Raw genomic sequence first — 10,465 nt, 5'->3', positions numbered from 1 at the left:
GAATACTTAAATGACCTTGAGTATGGCGATGAATTTTTAGGTACAACACCAAAGGCACTACCCCTGAAAGAAATAACTGGCAAGCTAAACCTCATTAAAATTAAAAACTTCTGCTCTGAGAAAGACAATGGCAAGAGAATAAAAAACTAGCCACGAACTGGGAGAAAATTTTTGCTAAAGATACATTTGATAAAGAATTGTTATCCAAAATATATTTTTCTAAAAAATTTTTTAAAACTCAAAAACAAGAAAATGAACAACCTGATTTAAAAATGAGTCAAAGACATTAACAGATACCTCACCAAAGAAGATGACAAGTAAGCATATGAATATATGCTCCACATCATACTTTATCAGGAAAACGGATGAAAATAACGTGATACCACTACATACTATTAGAATGGCCAAGTCCCTAACACTGAGAACACCAAATGCTGGCAGTGTTGTAGATCAATAGGTACTCTCATTCATTGCCAGTAGAAATTCAAAATTGTACATGTACTTTGGAAGACAGTTTGGCAGGTTCTTACAGAACTAAATATACTTTTACCATATGATCCAGCAACTGCACTCTTGTTATCAAGCCATGAAAAGATACCCCAAAGGAAACCAAATGTATACTACTAAGTGAAATAAGCCAATTTTTAAAATAATTCCAACTGTATGACATTCTGGAAAAGGCATAACTATGGAAACAGTAAAATGATCAGTGATTGCCAGGGGGAGAAAGGGAGAAGAGGATAAGTAGGTGGAACATGGAGGATTTTTAGAACAATGAAACTATTCTGTATGATACTATAATTATAGATACATGTCATTATACATTTATCCAAATCCATAGGATGCACATCACGGAAAGTGAACCCTAATGTAAACTCTGGACTTTGGGTGATAACGATGTATCAAAGTAGGTTCATTGATTTTAACGAATGAACCATTTGTTGACAATAATGTTGATAGTGGAGAAGGTTGTGTGTGTTGGGGGATAGAAGGTATATGGGAACTCTGCATATTCTCTCTGAATTTTGCTGTAAACCTAAAAGTACTCTAAAATACAAAGTTTGTTCATTATTTTAAAAATAGTAGAGCAATCCAAGGATTAGAGTGGAAAAAAAAAAGAGCAGCATGAATATGATCTATGTATCTATATGCATATATATTTTGTATGTATATTCATATGCCCATCCCCCCCCACACACACACACGCATAAAACAATGTCTAGAAGTCCATAATGTTAAAAGTGGAATCTCTAAGAGATGAAATATCATTTTTACTTTCTTGTTTTGTACTTTATTATTTAAATTGTTTACACTGAGCCTCTTTTAAAATAATAAAATTATTCAAAAACAAATTGCTCAAATAAAAATTTAACATACAAAATTACAAATGTGCCCAGGTTATATTAAACTCTAACAAAACAACTGAAATTGCTCAACTAAGAAATGTGCAAAAAAGACATTCTATTACAAAACTGCTAAGCAGCCTAGCCTATAAGATAAAAATGCTGAGACAAAGTGCTTTTTCCTTTTTAAGATAAACAACTTTATTCTTGTGGTTCTTAAAGACATTGGATTCAGCTATTTAGTCATGTAGAAAACTTTAACTTCCTCAATGTAATTTCCCCAGAGCAGCTTTGGCTGAATAAAATAACTTAATTCATAACTTTTGTTTCCTCTCAAAATAAATGTGGTGAGATTTAGAAAGAAGAAAAATAAATTAATACTTGAATCCATTCAGTCCATTAAAATATTTTCTTTATGTTTATCTGAGATAAGCCAAAGGAATGCAAGATAAACAGTATGTTTAGTTTAACTACAAATGAACAAAAAACACAAATGAAAAAAAACCACAATGACAAGTCGTCTTAGTACAAAATGTTAAACTATCAACACCCACAAATTCTTTCCGAAAGCTCTTCTAATTAAAAAAAAAATTAAATTAAAAATTCTTTGTCTATCCAAGTATAAAGTGAAGCGATACCCATTCATTATCCGGTATATTTCAATCTCATACAGTATCTAAAATACTTGGTTTGACTGTGCCAGTAATCACACTGATATGCCAAAATTCTTGTTAATTTTATGTAATGTTGGAAAACCATCAAAATAACACTCATCACAATTCCCACTTTTAGAAGAGACTTATGGTTTATTTCTTAAAATGTTAGAGAAATTAATAACTTTTTTCAAGTAACCTTTACTAATGCATACTACAGCAAATATTACCATCTACTTCATTTCTGCTATTTACATTGTGACAAATCCATTTTTAATTAACAGACGACAGCATTAAAGAGAAAACTTTATTTATCTCAATAAACATAGATAAAGCTACCAGATGAAGTTTATTACTAAACTTTATTGTTAATGATGTGAAAAGCAAAGTGAAGACTAAGCAGAGTCCTTTTGGAAGGCACAGCTACAACATCTGATATGAAAATCATCGACTGAGAACAGCTGTCAATTTTAGAGAGTCACTTTTCTAACCACAACCACACATTAAGACAGTTGATAAATCATAAACTGATAAATGTAAAAGGTACTCAAATCACTGTCCTTGAAGGGCGGAGGAAGGTAATCAGCCTCTCCCATATGGCAAGAGAGAGAATGTTTTATCCACGGCATATTTAAAACCAAGTAAAAGCTCCTGACAGAACTTTAGAGACTGATTCTACAAAATATATCTCAGTCACATAGCACAACCAGTAAATACACTGCAGACTTCCAGGCTATGTGTATGCTTGGGTATCTTCCCCAAATGGTATCCTGCAGCAAGAAATATACTGATTTACAATTTTTGATGTGCTTTTAGGTATACCATCAAATAAAATTAACTGTGAGGTCCTCTCTTAAGTTTTTTATCTACTGCAACCTTTTCTACCTGCTTGCATTTTTAGTAACAAATATCAATCCCTTGTCTGACCTTGAATGTCTCTCAATATGTTGGTCTGTCTTCTCTATTCTCTTATTTCATCTCCCCATTTCAGTTCCTTATTTACAGAAACATCAATTATTGTATCCATTTCTATTCCCTCCTTTTACCTATACTTGACAATCTTCTGTCTTCATGCAATGTACTTTGTGTTTGGTTTGTAAACCCAACAGGCTTATTTAAAAAAAAAAAAAAAAGTGGTAAATATGAAAAAGAGAGCACTGGTAAATTTATTTGGATTATCTCTTTCAGAGCTAAGGGTTAGACAATGTAGATGGCTGGCAATAAGAGACAAAGACAGAAAGATTAAGAAAAGGAATAGCAACATGATAAGGGCAGGACACACATGTTCAGAGCCTGGCTTTTAAGAAAAATAAAAAGCTGATAGCAAAAAGACTAAAAAGGTAATTTTGCCTCAAGGATACATCTTATAAACATTGTTAGGATTCCTCAGGATCACATCCTCTAGTTAAAAACACTAAATTAATGCATAGCTACTTTATAATGATGACATAAATAAAATGTACTTTTTATGTGTTCTTTTAAATCTAAAAAAGTAAAAACATCTATAGAAGAAACTAAGTACTGAGCAGACACTCACATATGACTTATATCAAGTTTCTACAGGCAAAAATCTCCACTGTGCAACACTATTACATGCTCACAGACTGTAAAGTTGTCTTCATGAACCAACCTAAATGGGATATAAAGAATTTAAATGACCTCAATCATTTACTTGAAGACTACAATAAGAATTATTAATGATATCTGGGATATTTTAAGCATTTCTCGATCTTACCTCTAAGAACATAATGTTTACTATAGTTTGATAAACACATTTTAATTATGTCAGGACCTTAGTAACCTCTGATGAGTCCAAGGTAACCGAATGTTTGCAGACTCTATATTTTATTTTTTAAATTAATTTTATTAAATTTATTGGGGTAACATTGGTTATTAAGATTATATAGGTTTCAAGTAAACAATTCTATAATACTTTATCTGTATATTGCATTGTGTGTTCACTACCCAAAGTCAGGTCTCCTTTCATCACCATATATTTGACCCCCTTTACTTATCCCCCGCACCCTACTTTCCCTCTGGTAATCACCATACTGCTGTCTGTGTCTACGAGTTTTTGTTTATCTTGTTTGTTCATTTTTTTGCTTTCTGTTTTATATCCCACATGAGTGAAATCATATGGTTCTTGACTTTTCCCGTCTGACTTAACAATTCCGTTTGCAATTGCAACAAAAAGATTAAAATACCTAGGAATAAACTTAATAAAGGATGTGAAGGACTTATATACTGAAAACTACATTACTAATTGAAGAAGACATAAAGAGATAGAAAGGTATTCCATGTTCATAAACTGGAAGAATCTAAGAATTAAAATGGCCATGTTACCCAAAGTGATGTACAGATTTAATGCAATCACCATCAAAATCCCAATGGCATTTTTTAAAGAAACAGAACAAAAAAAATCATCAGATTTGTATGGAACCACAAAAGACCCAGAATAGCCAAAGCAATCCCGAGAAGAAAGAACAAAGCCAGAGGTAACACATTCCCTGGCTTCAAATTATACTACAAAGCAACAATAATTAAAATGGCATGGTATTGGCAGAAAAACAGACACACTGAACAATGGAACACAACTGAGAACCTAGAAATAAATATGGGCAAATAATTTTTGACAAAGAAGTCAAAAATATACAATGGAGAAGAGAAAGCCTCTTCAATAAATGGTGCTGGGAAAATTGGAAAGCCACATACAAGAGAATAAAACTAGACTGCTAATTGTCACCATACATAAAAGTTAATTCAAAATGGGTCAAAGACCTAAATTTAAGACCTGAAATAATAAAATATATAAAAGAAAACATAAGTACTAAATTTACAGACCTTAGTTTTAGGGAGGATTTTATGAATTTGACTCTGTACTTTAAAATGCAACTTTGAGAAGTGTTAAATATGCAGTCTACATACAAGAAGTAACATATTGGGTCGAATCATTTAATCAACAAACTTAAACTCTATAAGAATTGAAGGATGTCAGAATATCAGAATTGAAAGGGAACTTACAAAGCATCTGGTAACTTATAGTAAGCAGTAATATTAATAACAGTTTTTAACCATTTTTCCCACACAATACACTAATCTACTGGTAATTGCTCCTCACCTACAGTACTTGGGATGGGGAGGAGTAGTGAAAGAAAATGTGTAAATTTGAAAAACTGAAAAAAGTATCACTCTCATACCCAGGAATCTGATCTGCTCTCTGGTTCAGATACCATAATTACTGAGTTCAATCATCCATATAGTAGTGAGATCTTTATATACAACTTTGCATATTCACCTAGCCTCTGGGTGAACACTTCTAGAATAAGGAGCTAGATCAGTACTTAACAAGCTTTGTACTGAGCTGAAAATATAAGTTCAAAGCCTGATAGTGTTTTAAACTATTTTTTTTCTACCAATATAACTGTCCTAGAGCAGCGGTCTCCAACATTTTTGGCATCAGAATCTAATGCCTGATGATCTGAGCTGGTGATGCTAGTGCTGGGTAGCAGCTGCAAATACCAATGAAACTTCACTTGCTCATTGGCCGCTTATCTCCTGCTGTGCAGCCTGGCTGCTGACCAGCCACAGACCAGCACCAGTCTGTGGCGTAGGGGTTGGGGACTCCTGTTCTTGAGTATCCACATAACTGCATGATACTGGTCAATTTAAAACAACTACACTTGCTTGAAAGACATATGGAACCAAAAGTCTGTGTCCTTTAATTTCCATTAACTGGTCATGGCTGTGCCCTCTGAAACTAATCCCTCTTCCATCTGAAAACCCATCACATATTTAAAGACACACCTCCTATTCCTCTCCTCCATTATCTCTTTTCCACATTAAATATTCTCAATTCCTTCAATTAGTGACAAGACTGCTATATAGGAGTGGTAATAGCAGCCTCAATCGAGGTACCGGTAAGGGATAAGAAATAAGAAGACATAAGCAACAAGCAGAGATAGTAGAACTAGCAACATCAGATAAATATACGAAATGTTTATAACCTCACACACAAAGATTTCAGGTCTGATGGATAATGATGCCATTAACAGAAATAGGGAGCCCCAGAGGAGGCTAACAAGACGATGAGGAATTCAGTTTGAGACACCGATTTTGAGGTTTGTAACAAGTAAACATGGAAAAGCTTTTTTCCAAGTCCCAGTCCATTAATTTACTCTAGCCAAGAAAAAGGTATGTCCATATTATTGAGAATAGTAATTACATGTCATTTAAACATAAAATATCACACTTATTTATTCATTAAGTAGTGGTTACTTCTATAAGGTACTATGAGAGATACAATGAGCCATGAAACCAGTTCCTGTCCTCATTAACCTTATATTCTAATGAGCAAGATATTTATAGCTAATCAGAACTCAAGACCACATATGGTTGACTCACAATAGAAATGAAAAGCGTTATAATCAGTAAGAGAAAATATTTTCCACTTTCCAATGAGACTATTCACACATGAAAAATATCACAGGGTAACACAAAACAAAGTCACAACTGGCATTCTTCAAATACAAATATAAAAAGGACATACAAATAAAATAAATCTTTCTATTCTGGGTGTAAATACAGGAAAACACTAGCCATATTTCTAAGGAATGAGTTAAAGTACCCTAAACAATTATGTCTATTGTTAAAGATTAATGCTTGAATTGTATCATCAGTCAAAAGAGCATTGTTTAAAATGTACACAAACACAATTGTTTTGGGTTACAAGTGGCACTGTTTGATGTCATTTTTCTCAACATTTCTCATTTTAAATAGCATATCAATTTGAAAATAGAGCTACAAGTTTAAAACCTTACAAAGATAAAAACTGTATATTCTCTATCTGATATAACTGTTCTTGAGTTTCCTATAACTATATATTATGATACAGTCAAATTATTATGTCTATTTTAGTAGTTTTACAGGTAACTGATTTTATAGAGAGTCTATTAAAAAAACAGTTTAGTAAGAACTTAACTATATTTTAAATTGATAACATAATCACAGAAAAAAATTCAAATAATTTTGAATACTTACTTTGACTACACATCTTTAATGGGATATATTCTAAGGACATAAAATGGCAAAAAAAAAAAAAAATCTTCACTGGGGAAATCTGTTGTTACTATCAGTAAAGTAATTCCAAAACTATCTTATGTGTGTTGTTGGACAGATAAGATGAGTAAATATATTGATGTAGTGGAGAATCAAAATTCTCCGTATATGAAAGGGAAATACAAATTTGAACTGAGAGAGGGTAAAGAGGAATTCTGTGGTTTTGAATTTAAATTTAAGGTCACCTATAAACTCATGATTTCTTTAAAAAAACATGTGTGTGGGTGGGCGAGGGGACCCTACTTACAGGGCCTATAAACAATGAGACTCCAGTAGCTACAAGAACAGTTGACTCTTAAACAATACGGGTATGAATTGCACAAGCTGGCCCACTTATATATGGATTTTTTCAATAATTATAAATGTATTTTCTCTTCCTTATAATTTTAATAAAATTATTTCTTCAGCTTATTTTATTTTAAGAATACAGCATATAATACATATAACATACAAAATATGTGTTAATCAACTGTTTATGTTTTCAGTAAGGCTTCCAGTCAATAGTAGGCTACTGATTTAGGGGAGTCAAAAGTTATACATGCATTTTTGACTGCATGGGGGTGAGCACCCCTAACTCCTGCATTGCTCAAAGGTTAACTGTCTTGTCAATGCCCAAATCTTGGCTTCTAAGTACTATTTCCCACTAAAATGAACCAGTGCTCCAGGGTAAAATAGCTGATTCCAGGGCTTGAACAGGGAATATACAAAGTGAGGCTGGAATATCTCATTGTGCAAAAAGTTAAGAATGTGCCCAAACACCAATGTGGACATATGCAAAGGCCACAGGAACCAGTGTGAAAGGGCTAACAAAATTTGGGATAATTTAATCATCAATAATAATAGTAACAGGTTATAACACAGTGGATAGATATTTTTTAAAAAAAGAATCCATCTACAGCCATGCCACCCTGAACGTGCCCAATCTCATCTGATCTCGGAAGCTAAGCAGGTGTGGGCCTGGTTAGTACTTGGATGGGAGACCACCTAGGAATACTAGTTGCTGTAGGTGTTAAAAATAAATAAATAAATAAAAATAAAAAATAAACAAATAAACAAATTAATTAATTAATTAAAGAATCCTTGGATATATCGTGATACTAAAATAAAGGAGAGAGGAGGAACAGCTTTTCTTTAAAGAAGAGGATAGCCAGCAAACATATGTACAAGGATTGAGAGAACTGGAAAACCACTATTTGGCAACCATCAATGCAATGATGATTCAGGCAAGGTTCTAAAAGCACTAACAGAAAAATAAATGGTTGGAAACCAAAATACCCAATGATCTCAAAGTATCATCCCCACAAATTAATTAAGCACAAAAGGAAAAAGATACTTTTAGAATATATAAATCTGGCTAACTCAAGTGATCGATTTTAACATTACCAATAATGGGACAAATGATCATTATATTACTCCTGATGTGATGAAATAGAAAGTTTACAATATCTCCTACGTAACAGTCTTGAAAAAAAATTATTTAACTGAAACTGTGAGGAAACAATCAGACAAATTTATTTTGTGAGCCATTTTACAATACAATTGGCCTGGACTCTTTAAAAATGGCTGTCTTGAAAGACCAAACAAAAGAAAGGAAGGAGAAGAAAAAAAAAGGTGGTGATTTTTCTAGAAAAAAGAAAACAGAGATATGATGACTAAATACAATTCATAATCTCTGCTTGGATTCAGTATTTTAAAAGAAAAAAAGCTATAAGGACATTACTGGAACATTTGAGGAAATTTGCATTTTTGAATATGGCCTATACATTAGATAATATTATCAAGTCTAAATTATTTGGGTATGCTAATGGCATTATAGTTACATAGGAGAATGTCCTAGTTCTTAGGAGATGCATGATGAAGTATTTAGGAGTGAAGTATCACTATTTCTCCACCTTATTTTCAAATGGTTGAGCAAGAAAAAAAAAGTGCATATGTGTATTTAGAGAAAGCAAATGAGGCATCATGTGAATTTAGGTGAGGCATATACAATATTGTACTACTCTTTCAACTTTTTATAGGTCTGAAACTTTCAAATGAAAAAAAGGTGGGAAAAAAGATAGTGTGGAAATTAACTTTAGAGCAGCTGATCAGACTTCGTAAAGTCTAACTACTTCTTCACCTTATCCATAAGAGCTAAAAGCAAGTACAAAGTTCAGAAAGGTTTGGCTAAAAATAAAAGTAATAATCTTAACAAATAATAAGTAATTAAAACCAATCTAACATTAATTTCCTATTATAGCAGCAGACTAAACATAATGTCTGATAAGAATCTGTGAAAGATGGTATGTGGTAACTTATGTAGTACGATTGCAAATAAACAAAGTCACCTTATATAATATTTTCTCCAAGTCCAAATATGACTACCAAACAAATATTTTCTCCAGTTGAGCTCTACTGGCTATAAGGAACTCTAAAGTTTAAATGTTGCCAAAAAAGTCCAGATGGTCTCAGACCCCATATCACTATAATAATAATAATACTAATACTAATAATAAACTCTATACCAAGAGTTTTGTTAAGTTATGTATATATCATCTCATTTAATTCTCACAACTCTATAAGACAGGTATTATTATTATCCTATTATAGATTTTTAAAAACAACAAAGGCTTAAAACAGCTTCTTCAAGGTCATACTGCTAGTAAATAGCAAAACACACCTTGAATCCAGGTAGTCTGACTCTAAAGTCCATGTTCTTTGCTCTACACATGCTACTGCTTCACTATGAAATGTAAAATTTAAATAATAAACTGATTGTTTGATTCAATATTGCCAAAATTACACAAAGGAAATATTTCAAAGAAAAATCAAAAACATATCCTTTTTTCTCTAATACACTTTTAATATATACATATATACCAACTGAATGAAGTAAAAATTTAACAGGATGCCCAATTTACTGCCAAATCCCAAGTGAAAATAAAGATGAAAATATAATTCTTACTGAGTTACCTATTCATATATATGGTTCAATGTTACCTATAAATTCAAAACAAATACCTACTCACTCAAGAAAAAAAATATTGTAAAAACTTGTTTCAGGTACACCATTCCTCAAATATACTTAATAAGTAAACAACGACATAAAAGAAAAAAAAATGAATAATTAAGAAATTAACCCTGAACAGATGTCACAATAAAAAGTATATATTAACAAACAAAGCATGTCCCATCAAACCTGGTCATCTTACAATGTTCTCTATCTCAGTGAACTATACCACAGTACATCCAGTTACATAAGCCAAAAAGCTAGAGGTGGCAGATGGCACCTTCCTCTCCCTCATTCCTCATATCTAATCCATCATCCAGTGCCACCTCCTAAACACCTCTAAAATCCATTCACTTCTACCTATC

The 10,465-nt window shown here is 32.4% G+C and overlaps 1 protein-coding gene and 1 pseudogene across 3 annotated transcripts in view; one reads left to right on the top strand and one right to left on the bottom strand.

Annotated features, from left to right (window-relative positions):
* Nucleotides 1–10,465, bottom strand: part of ATG4C (autophagy related 4C cysteine peptidase) — a 68,797-nt gene that overhangs the window by 54,181 nt on the left and 4,151 nt on the right. The window lies entirely within an intron of this gene.
* Nucleotides 8,002–8,120, top strand: LOC111745304 (annotated as a pseudogene).

This window comes from Pteropus vampyrus, unplaced genomic scaffold (assembly GCF_000151845.1).
Source record: "Pteropus vampyrus isolate Shadow unplaced genomic scaffold, Pvam_2.0 Scaffold151, whole genome shotgun sequence".
In the NCBI taxonomy this organism is placed as follows: Eukaryota; Metazoa; Chordata; class Mammalia; order Chiroptera; family Pteropodidae; genus Pteropus; species Pteropus vampyrus.
The sequence above is the reverse complement of the archived record's forward strand: the minus strand, read 5'-3'. Positions and strand labels throughout refer to the sequence as shown.